The 11013-nt window shown below is 43.9% G+C and overlaps 1 non-coding gene across 1 annotated transcript; it reads left to right on the top strand.

Moving 5' to 3' along the window:
- The first annotated feature begins 3435 nt into the window (after positions 1-3435).
- On the top strand, positions 3436-3507 carry trnam-cau (transfer RNA methionine (anticodon CAU)). The gene has a single exon. It is a non-coding gene; the product is annotated as a tRNA-Met (tRNA).
- Positions 3508-11013: the final 7506 nt, after the last annotated feature.

Below are 11013 nucleotides of genomic sequence, written 5' to 3'. Positions count from 1 at the left end.
CAAATTTTCCATGTTTCTGTTTGCGGAATTGTTGCAGAAATCTGCGCCTGCGCTCCCCTCCCCCAGCACTGCCTGTGAGCGGAAGAAGATGGTTTAAAACAGCCGCGAATGAAAAGATCCAGGTCCCGGGGGAAGGGAGCAAACAGCAGCACATCGCTTTGGGACCGTATCCGCAGATGGACTCAGAGATCAGAATCGAGTCCGGGGTCAAGTTCAGGGAGAGGCGGGGGCTGTTTGTAAGAGGCGGAATGGAGCAGGAACTGGTCCCGGAACATGGAGTGAGTGGGGGAAGGGAGAGACCATTCTCGGCGTGTGTGGACAAGGGGATAGAGACAGAATGGGAAGAATTTGTTATTGAAATTCAATGCTGCTTCCTCTCCCCAGACCAGCAGTGAATGTTCCTGGTTTAGTTCCAGTCTCAGCCGGTTTGTTGCTATTTGACAGTGAAGAGCGGAAACAGAGCCAGAGAGGAAGAATGTGGGGAGTTATACAAAGAGCATCTGTAAGTCGCCAGGTGAGACCTAATACAGGCTCATTTTAAACAGGTTAATGCCATGGGAGCAATAAATGGAAATCTGACCAGTGCAAATGTCTCTGCTCCATCGGATATTTCCATTCATGGAACAGTGCAGGGTTTGGGCTCTGTCTACATATCATTACATTGTTGTCATCGCGCCCAATACTCCAAGGATACAGACCCTGAGTGCTGCAGTACTGCAGTGGAGTCAAATATTTGATAATGTTTGTATCCCAGGGGTTCCTTTGTGGCCGTTCATAATGATTATTAATCGAGACATTAAGCTGATGGTCCTTGTATCTTCCACCTCACCTGTACTTGAGTTGTAAAACATACTTTTGTTTCAACAGGAAAATAAATGAAGAAGCCAGAGTAAATGGGATGTTTCCTCCACCAAGTTACAAGGAAGAGTGTCACCAGCTCCTTCTCACACACAGTCCGTACATTATCACTCACAGAGCGCAGAAACACAGACAGGTCATCAGTTCCACAGTGTCAGACAGCAGAAATAGTTCCAGAGACACATTTTCAATCCATCTATCCAACAGAGCAGGAGAGACAGACGTTGTTTCCCTGTTACCATAACTCAGTACCACTGACAGGTAGATACATAAATCCCAGCCCAAATTCTCACCCACTATCAAATTATCAGTGTGTCAATCCCACAATAGTGCAACCTCAGCTACAAATTAAATACACATAGAACTGACACATGGTTCCTGTTTCAAAGTTACAGAATTAACCTCAATAACATAATCTGAGATTCAAATTAAATACCAGCCCAATATTTACTCACGTTATGATTTTATAAGTTTTAGTATTAATTCCCATAGTGCATCGTGACATATACATTAGATACATAATTATTAATGATTTAGACGTGAATATAGCAGGTATGATAAGTAAGTTCGCAGATGACACAAAAATTGGTGATGTTGTAATCGTGAGGAGGAAAGCCTTAGGTTACAGGACAATATAGATGGGCTGATAAGATGGACGGAGCAGTGGCAAATGGAATTTCATCCTGAGAAGTGTGAGGAGATGCACTTTGGGAGGACTAACAAGGCAAGGGAATAGACAATGGATGGTAGCACCCTAGGAAGTACAGAAGGTCAGAGGGGCCTTGGTGTACTTGTCCATAGATCACTGAAGGCAGCAGCACAGGTACATAAGGTGGTTAGGAAAGCATATGGGGTACTTGTCTTTATTAGTGGAGGCATAGAATATAAGAGCAGGGAGGTTATGATGGAGCTGTATAAAACGCTAGTTAGGCCACAGCTGGAGTACTGTGTACAGTTCTGGACACCATACCATAGGAAGGATGTGATTGCACTGGAGAGGGTGCAGAGGAGATTCACCAGGATGTTGCCTGGGCTGGAGCATTTCTGCTATGAAGAGAAACTGAAAAGGCTAGGGTTGTTTTCCTTAGAGCAGAGAAGGCTGAGGGGGGACATCATTGAAGTATACAAAATTATGAGGGGCATTGATAGGTTATATAGGAAGAGACTTCTTCCCTTAGCGGAGGGGTCAATAACCAGGGGGCAAAGATTTAAGGTAAAGGGAAAGAGGTTTAGAGGGGAATTTGAGGAAATTGTTTTCCACCCAGAGGGTGGTTGGAATCTGAACACACTGCCTGAAGGGGTGGTAGAGGTAGGAACCCTCACAACATTTAAGAAGCATTTAGATGAGCACTTGAAACGTCATAGCATACAAGGCTGCGGGCCAAGTGCCGGAAAATGGGATTAGAATACTTTGGTGCTTGATGGCCAGCACAGACACGATGGGCCGAAGGGCCTGTTTCTGTACTGTATAACTCTATGACTCTATATAAGTCTAAGTCTAAAGTGCGTTATCAGATTGAGAGAATCTGAAAGATAGTATAACCTGAGAAACAAACTGAGATTTCAGTTTAAAACGCACCCAGATTGTGAAACTGAAAGATACAATAGCAATTCAATTTGTATAGACTGAGCTTTGGATCATATTCCAGCCCTCATACAGTATCAGACTGGAAGATACTGTCGCAATTCCATTAGTGCAGACTCAGCTCTACATTACAGAGCAGGGAACATATTTAAACAACCGGGAACACTTTTACACAAGACGGATCATATTTACACAACTGAGAAGATCCTTACCCAACAGGGAACCATTTTACATAATACCAGAGAGCATCTTTACACAACAGCGAATACAGTAAGAAAGAAAAGAAGCAAATTATTATCGTGCACAGGGAATGTGGGGTGGATTGTGATCTCAGACAGGGAATGTGGGATGGACTGGGATCTCACACAGGGAATGTGGGTGGACTGGGCTCTCACACAGGGAATGTGGGTTGGACTGGGATCTCACACACAGCCTCATGCTGTGCGAAAGACCCAGACAGCCAGTGAAGGACGTTTAAAACATAGTCACTGTTGTAGGAAATGCTGCATCCAATTTGCCACTAAGATCAATCTGATAATGAGCAGATAATCACTTGTTTTAGTGATGTTGAGGGATAAATACTGGCCAGGACAAGAGGGAGAGCTTAAAACAGAAAACACAGAAAATATTCTGTTACACAGCAGGAAATATATTTAAAAGAACACAGGGGACATCTTGACAGAGAACACGTTTCCATAAATCATCCGTCTTTCGCTGTCTCTTGCTGGTTTGCTCAGTAACTTTCTCTGTCTGTTCCTTTCTGGGTCCTGAAATCTCTTCCTGGTTTTCTGTGTGTCTTTCTCTGCCTGCCTGATTGTCGGTGCTGTTACTCAGTGTCCTTGTGCCATTGTGCAGTGAGGGTGAGTCTGTCAGCGAGTGTGTTGCTGAGTCTGGGTTCTTGAGCAATCTGACAACAATCCTATTTTGTTAAAAAAAAATTGGGGAAATGATCATATTTCACTAATAGGCAGTTGAAATGAAAGACACCCGGTAGCAGAGTGGCGCAGCGGAAGCGTGCTGGGCCCATAACCCAGAGGTCGATGGATCGAAACCATTCTCTGCTATTCATGTTTTGTAGTAACACGAATTGTTTACTTTCAAAACATCAAGTGTTTATCCACAATCACATCATGCTTCTTCAAACGCTTTATTGCAATCAGCTTTTTTCTTCCACTCAATACATCAATCAGCAACAAGTCTCACAAACCAATTTGTTGCGCACAGGAACACAAGCTGCACCAGCTGCAAACACGTTTCACCCCAGTCTCTCCTCTTTGTTAAACCATTCCTGCAGCGCCTCCTCTCCACCAGCAGATGTAAAACGACGGCAAATGGTCACAGTCAGGAGATGGTGAGTAACAGAAAGTAAAACAATAAGACGGAAAACCTTTACTGAACATTGAATTCAATAATTTCCGAGCATGACAGCACCCACCACACACTCCCCCCACCCTCTCCTTTTTATGTGTAGTTATTTTTCCTTTTTTTCTTTTTAATTTGCTTATTTTATTTTAGGTTTTTTCGTGTGTTTAGTTTGTTTCTACTGTGCCTACCCACTGTTTCTGCTTTTTAATTTTTTTAATGCTTGTGCTTGGAGTGCTCTGTGCTTTACAGTCTATTTACACCCTCTCTGCAGTAATGCTTTGTCTTTCAGCACACCATTAACATACTCTGCTGAGTGATTCCAGCATTTCTTGTTTTTGTTTCAGATTTCCAGCATCCGCAGTATTTTGCTTTTATTTTACCATTAACATACGGTTGGCCTTTGTTCCATGACCTTCTGGTCAGTTATTCTCTGTGACCTTGTCCTATCAACACCTTCTCTTTTGTTATCTCTCCCCCCACCCCCCACCTGCTTTACTTGCTTCAAATCTTTTACATTTCTAATATTTGTCAGTTCTGAAGAAGGGTCACTCCCTGAAACGTTAACTATGTTTCTCTCTCCACAGATGCTGCCAGAGCTGCTGGGTATTTCCAGCATTTCTTGTGTTTATTTCAGACATGTGCCCTGTTTCTCTATCTCAGTCTCATTGTCTCTCTCTCGCTCTGTCTGTCCCTCACTTTCTGCTTCCTAATAGTCTATTCTTGGTTTTCTGTGTTTTTCTCTCTGTGTCCCATTGTCGATGGTGTTGCTCAGCGTCCTTGTAACATTGTGTAGCCAGGCTGAGCCTCCCAACACCTGTGTTGCTGTAATAAAAACAGAAAATGTTGGAAATGCTCATTAGGTCTGGCGGCATCTGTGGAGAGAGAAACAAAGTTAACTTGAGTTAACGAAACAGACCTGAAATGTTAACTGTTCTCTCTGCACAGATGCTGCCAGACCTACTGAGCATTTCAAGCATTTTCTGTTTATGTTTCAGATTTGCAGTATCCGCAGTATTTTGCTTTTGTACGTGTGTTGCTATGTCTGGGACTGTTTGAGTGCAATGCTATTGCTTCATAAACAGCGTTGAAACAAGCATTTATCTCGCAAACACACAACACCAATACACAGCTGGATAGAAACAGCAGCCTGCAGCAGAGGGCGCAGTGGAATTTATTAACACAAATAATTCACCAACACATTATTTACTGCTACCCACATTCACAACACGCTTTGTGTTAACACATTTTACTCTTTATTTACATCAACTTCTTGCTTCCAGTCAACACTTCAATCTGGAACACAGCTTCCAAATCACCTTTATTCACAAACCCAAACACAAGCTGCAAATGCTGCAAACACACACCAGCCGAGATTTTCCCCTTTCTGTCAACACATTCTTGCATCATTGCCTCTCCACCAACAGTTGCTACTAGAATCATAAAATCATAGAATGGCTACAGCATAGAAGCAGGCCATTCAGCCTGTCGAACCCGTGCTGGCTCTCTGCCAGAGCAACTCACCTCGTCCCACTCCCCAGTCAGTTTAATTTCGAAGGTGGGGAAACTTATCGAAAGAATAACTCGAGACAACATTAATAGTCTCTTGGACAAATGTGGGTTAATTCAAGAAAACCAGCATAGATTCCTTAAGGGAAAATCACGTTTAACTGTGCTGCTGGAGTTTTTTTGATGAGGTAACAGAGAGGGTTGATGAGGGCAATGCTGTTGATGTGGTCGACATGGACTGTCAAAAGGTCTGGCAGCATCTGAAAGGTCACTGACCTGAAACGTGAACTTATTTCAGATTTCCAGCATCTGCAGTATTTTGCTTTTATTGCCTTTCAAAAGGTGTTTGATACAATGCAACACAACAGACTTGTGAGCAAATTTATAACTCATGGAGTATAAGGGACAGTAGTAACAGGGATATGGATGGCACAGTGGCACAGTGCAGCACTGCAGCCTCACAGCTCCAGCGACCCGGGTTCAATTCTGTGTACTGCCAGTGTGCAGTTTGCAAGTTCTCCCTGTCTCTGCGTGGGTTTTCGCCGGGTGTTCCAGTTTCCTCCCACAAGCCAAAAGACTTGCAGGTTGGTAAGTAAATTGGCCATTATAAATTGCCACTAGTATAGGTAGGTGGTAGGGAAATAGAGGGACAGGTGGGGATGTGGTAGGAATATGGGATTAGTGTAGGATTAGTATATATGGGTGGTTGATGGTTGGCACAGACTCGGTGGGTCGAAGGGCTTGTTTCAGTGCTGTATCTCTAAAAAAAATGGAATTGGCTGAGTGACGGGAAACAAAGTGTAGTGATCAATGGATGTTCTCGGGCTAGGGGAAGGTTTGGAGTGGAGGTCACCAAGGGTCAGTGTTGGGACTCCTGCTTTTCCTGATATATATTAATTACCTCGACCTTGGTATACAGGGCAGAATTTCAAAGTTTGTGGATGTTATGAAAATTGGAAGCATTGTGAACTCTGAGGAGGATAGTGTAGAACTTCAAAAGGACATGGACAAGTTGGTGGAAAGGGCAGACAGATGGCAGGTGAAGTTCAATGTCGAGAAATGTCAATTGATAAATTTTGGTCAGAAGAACATGGAGAGACAATATAAAATAAAGGGTACAATTCTAAATGGGGTGCAGGAGCAGAAGGACCTGAGGGTATAAGTCATTGAAGGTGGCAGGATAGGTTGAGAGAGTTGTTAATAAAGCATACAGTTGCCTCAGCTTTAGTAATAGAGGCATAGAGTACAAGAACAAGGAGGTCATGTTGAACTTGTACAAGACACTAGACTCAGCTGAAGTACTGCGTCCAGTTCTGGGTGCCACACTTTAGGAAAGATGTGAAGGCATTGGAGAGATTATGGAAAAGATTCATGAGAATGGTTCCAGGGATGAGGAACTTCAGTTATGAAGATAGATTGGAGAAGTTAGGACTGATTTACTTGGAGAAACGAAGACTAAGAGGAGATTTCATAGTGGTATTCAAAATGGACAGAGTGGATAGGGAGAAACTATTCCCACTTGTGAAAGGATCGAGAATAAGAGGGCACAGATTTAAAGCTAAAAGAAGCAAAAGCGAGATGAGGAAAAACGTTTTCATGCAGCGAGTGGTTAAAGTATGAACTGCCTGAGAATGTGATGGAGGCAGGTTCAATTGAAGCATTCAAAGGGGAATTAGACTGCTTTCTGAAAAGGAAGAACGTGCAGGATTATGGGGAGAGGACGGGGAAGTGAAATGAGGTGAATTGCTCATTTGGAGAGTCAGTGCAGACACGATGGGCCAAATGGCCTCCTTCTGTGCAGTAACAATTCTGTGATTCTGTGATTCCAATATTCAAGTCATTTGTATATATGGTGGTCCTGGCACTGACCCTTGTGGACATCACTGTCCACCATCTTCCATTCTGAAAAACAACCAAATACTCACTTTTTTTGTTATTTCAGCCATTTTTTAATCCAAGCAGATACTGACCCTCCTATTCCAGGAGCCTCAGTTTTGTTACCCAGCCTTTTATGTGGTAGTTTCTCAAACGCTTTCTGAAAATCCATATAGAAAACATCCATTGCTTTCCCTTCATCAACCTTTTCTGTTTCTTCATCAAAAAAATAAGTTAGATTAGTGAAGAAGTGGAAAGGTGCTGAACCTCTCAGTTTTCGGTCTTCCCAAACCAAGTTCAAGGCCTGAATAATGAACCGATTGCCTCATTAGTTCTGTGAATAATACAATGATTTCATAGACAAAGTTTTGAAACATTCCTGCCCATAAATCTTGATAACAGAGAGTGTGTGGATCTCCTGACTCAGAATGTTTAATGGATACAGTCCTCAGATCCGACAAGGAACCCCTGAGCATCCACAGTAAAGACAGTGTGGATGAGGAAATGTAAGAGCCGGGAGCTGAAACTCAGGGACGGCCGAGCTCTCCTGTCATTGAGCTTGTGTGTCTGCTCTGCTCGCCGCACTTCCGGCTCTACTTTGTTTCCAATGAAAAGATGAAAAGGGCCGTTCGGTTTTCCTCTCACTGACAGCGTGTTTCACTCGGGTTAATATAACCCGGGACTTTTGCTGCTGAAATGAATTCTGCAAGGTCCCAGAAAACACACCGGCTCCCTCCTTTCTCCCCTCTTTCTATCGGATTGTTTTACCAGGAGGGGCTCAATAATAACAAACCCCCTGCAGGGAATGACCGCCAATTGAGCATCTAAATGGGGCAAGTGGGCAGCTTTCTGGGTTCTAGGTTCCCCCTACTCCGCCCCTCCCTCCCTCCAGTCCAAGCCCCTCTTCACTTTCTTTCTTTGGGACTTTGATGAGGGTGAAATGGGGAAAGTTCCCATTCATGTCTGAATGCGGAATTGCTGCAAAGATCTGCGCAAGCGCGACATAACCCCGCCCCCAATGTGACGTCACAATCAGGATTGGAGCGCATGCGCAGCCTTTCCCCAACCCAGTCTGTGAGGCCGTTCACTCAATGAGGGGAAGATGCTTTAAATCAGCTGCTAATGGAGACTTCCCGGATGCGGGGGAAGGGAACAAACAGCATCTGCTTCCAGCAGCCACTGCTTTGGGAGCGTGTCCGCAGATGTGCTCAGAGATTAGCATTGAGTGGTGGGAAGTTGAGGGGGAGTGTTTGGAACAGACACTGTGGAGCAGGAGCTGCTCCCGGAACATGGAGTGAGCCGGGAACACGGGGAAGGGAGAGTTCATTCTCGGACAGTGTCTGTACAGGCTCAGGGAGACACAATGGGAAGAAATCACTATTGAAAATCAGTGACAATTTCACCACCCAAAGGAGAGGGAATTTTCCTGCTTTAGTTCCAGTCTCTCACTGTTCGTTGGATTGTGAACAGTGGGGGGAAATAGCCGCAAAATAACGATGTGGACAGTTAGACAAAGAGCATTTATTGCAGACACCAGGTGAGAAGTGTGAAAGGCACATTTTAAATAGTGGCTGCTTGTTTTCCGTTGAAATAGAAATGTGACTGTGTAAAGGTCACTGCTCTATCGGACAGTCCCAGTCATTGAGCAGTGCAGGGCTTGTGTTGTTTCTGAGTGTCACAAACTTGTTGTAAAACCACTGCAAACACCTGGTAGACAGAAGCTGAATACTGCAGTACTGCAGTGGGGTCAGACACTGACACTGTTTGTGTTCCTGGTTTTCATTTTGTGATTGTTCATAATGATTATTATTGGGACGATTACATTGATCGCTTTTGTATCTTCTATCTCACCAGTTCTTAAGGTTTAAGAGTTACTTTTCATTCCTGCAGGCAAATACATGAAGGAACCTGAATGGATGTGGCGATGTGGTGATTCCTGGCCACAAGAAAAAGTGCAGCGAGCTCGTTCCAACACACAGTCGGTACAGGATCACACCCAAAGCACAGAGATACTGCCAGCTCATCAGTTCCACTGGAACAAGCAAAAGAAGTAGTCAGACAGACACTGATCCCAAAGTCGAGAGACACATTTTCAATCCAACTGTCAAACAACAGCAGGAGATACAGAAGTTGTTTCCATTTCACTCCAATTCAGTTCAGCTGACAGGTTGATACATCAATCACAGTCCAAAAACAAACTCACTATCAGATCTATATAAACTCTGTCACCATGGTCACATTTTAAATATAAAATCTGAAACAGAACAGACAAAATGTACATGATTAAAAGGTACAGAATGAATGCAAGGAGGCTTCAAGGGGATTTGGACAAGGTAAGGGAATGGGCAAGAACATGGCAGATGGAATATAATGTGAGTAAGTGTGAAGTTATCCACTTTGGTAGAAAAAGCAGAAAGACAGAGTATTTGTTAAATGGTGAGAGGTTGGGAAGTGTCGATGTTCAAAGGGACCTGGATTTCTTTTTTATTCATTCATGGGTTGTGGGTGTCACCGGCGAGACCAGCATGTATTGCCCATCCCTAATTGCCCTTGAGAAGTTGGTGGTGAGCTGCCTTCTTGAACCGCTGCAGTCCATGTGGGGTAGGTACACCCACAGTGCTGTTAGGGAGTTCCAGAATTTTGACCCAGCAACTGTGAAGGAATGGCAATATACTTCCAAGTCAGGATGGTGTGTGGCTTGGGGGAGAACTTGCAGCTGGCGGTGTTCCCATGCATTTGCTGCCCTTGTCGTTCTAGGTGGTAGAGGTTGCGGGTTTGGAAGGTTTTGTCGAAGGAGCCTTGGTGTGTTTCTGCCATGCATCTTGTAGATGGTACACACTGGTGCTGCTGTGCATCAGTGGTGGAGGGAGTGAATGTTTGTGAATGGGGTGCCAATCAAGTGGGCTGCTTTGTCCTGGATGGTGTCGAGCTTCTTGAGTGTTGTTGGAGCTGCACCCATCCAGGCAAATGGAGAATATTCCATCACACTCCTGACTTGTGCCTAAGAGATGGTGGACAGGCTTTTGGGAGTCAGGAGATGAGTTACTCGCCACAGGATTCCTAGCCTCTGACCTGCTCTTTTAGCCACGGTATTTATATGGCTACTCCAGTTCAATTTCTGGCCAGTGGTAGCCCCTAGTCTGTTGATAGTGGGGGATTCAGTGATAGTACTACCATTGAATCTCATGGGGAGATGGTTAGATTCTCTCTTGTTGGAGATGGATGTCCTTGTTCATGAGCTACTAGAAGCTAGTATGCAGGTGCAGCAAGCAATTAAGAAGGCAAATTGTATGTTGGCTTCATTGAAAGGGGATTTGAGTACCTGAGTAAAGATGTATTGCTTCAATTGTATAATGACTTGGTGAGACCACACCGAGAATATTCTGTACAATTGTGGTTTCTTTATCTCGGGAAGTATATACTTGTGTTACGACCAGGTGAGAAAGGTGTCTCGGGGTCTGTTAATTTCTTCACCTGGTCTTATTGTAACAGGGCTTAATTTTTAAACACATTGTGTTTTGAGCTCCCCCTTTGTGAATCCTTGTTCACAGCTTTCCAATTATAAGGCAAAGTAATGAGCAAAAACAGGCTTTCTTTGGTTTAAAGAAGAAAACCGATATTTATTAAACTTACTTAAACTCTAATACGGTTCACCCATACGGATATACGACGTGCCCACGCTAGCATGCATACGCGATACACACATGCAAATAAGGACAGAAAAGAGAAGAAATTGTTAGGTGAAAGGTTTGAGGCAGTCTCTAACGTTTTATTTTACTCTGCTGCATGCTCACTTGATTGTAGTTAGTCTTGCTGTTCGTTGG

The sequence above is a fragment of the Heterodontus francisci genome, unplaced genomic scaffold (assembly GCF_036365525.1).
Source record: "Heterodontus francisci isolate sHetFra1 unplaced genomic scaffold, sHetFra1.hap1 HAP1_SCAFFOLD_58, whole genome shotgun sequence".
NCBI lineage: Eukaryota > Metazoa > Chordata > Chondrichthyes > Heterodontiformes > Heterodontidae > Heterodontus > Heterodontus francisci.
The sequence above is the reverse complement of the archived record's forward strand: the minus strand, read 5'-3'. Positions and strand labels throughout refer to the sequence as shown.